We start from the raw sequence: 1088 nt of genomic DNA, 5'->3' as shown, positions 1-1088 counted from the left end.
TTTTTCAATGTCATATCAGTATGGTATTCCAGACACCAAAGAGGGAACATTCTTTTCAAATGCTTTAATTATTGTTATTGTTTTCTCGTTTTCCATAATACGTTCCAAAATATCAAGGTGTTTGTTTGAGTAGTTACATTCATTAACTCCATTGGCCGATCTAACCCTGTCAATCAGCAACATTATATGAAGAATAGAATGTTTGTTTATCTTAGCTACAAACAGATCTCGTGCCACTGTTACTGTTATCATTAGTTTTGTGTAATGCTGTGGTTTACAAGAAAGAAAAAGTAATATTGTGTCTGAGAAAATTATATCAGAAATATTAGACATCCCTTGTTTGGAATTATCTTTATGTGTATTCACGATGGCCGTCTTGAGGCAAACGCGCTTTCTGTCATATATGTAAGTTATGAAATCTAAAATAACTTTCTCATCAAACATCCCATTTTATGCATATTTATGATAGATACTCCTTTTGCTACATAAATACTTCTGAAGACTGGATTTTCCCACAAAACGAAACAGGTATTAATGATTCTCCATAGTCCTCTTGCATTCCCTAATTAGATTTTCATTATCATTTCACAATATCTGATAGATTGCAATCACATTCACTATACACTATTAGCATGAATGAGACTATGCCTTGTAGTGCTCCAAAAATTCTCGCCTCCACTTTCAATGTATATTGAAACATTCTTCAAATGGCAAGAGGAAAATAATGTAGAACAATTTTTTTCTGTTGAATATATAACTGTATATCACGGAGAAAAATGACAGTTGCATATACTTACTGTCGATCGATATACAAATTGTGGCTTGGCTTTCAAAAACGGTTTAAAACAGTAAATATAACATAAGGTCCAGATCTGATATGAAACAATATGCAGACGTTTACAGGAAATGCTCAGCTTACACCAACATGAATTCAACATGATAAGCTTGAAGGTGTTGACAGGAAGCGTTTGTCTATGATCAGGGAACAGTAAAGTTCTTTTCGGGGCTTGATTTGATACAAGAATATATGCAATTACAGTGCATTACCGCACGGACAATGAAGCTCATGGTTATTGCAGTAATTCTTG

Source organism: Penaeus monodon, chromosome 25 (genome assembly GCF_015228065.2).
Source record: "Penaeus monodon isolate SGIC_2016 chromosome 25, NSTDA_Pmon_1, whole genome shotgun sequence".
Taxonomy (NCBI): Eukaryota; Metazoa; Arthropoda; class Malacostraca; order Decapoda; family Penaeidae; genus Penaeus; species Penaeus monodon.
The sequence above is the reverse complement of the archived record's forward strand: the minus strand, read 5'-3'. Positions refer to the sequence as shown.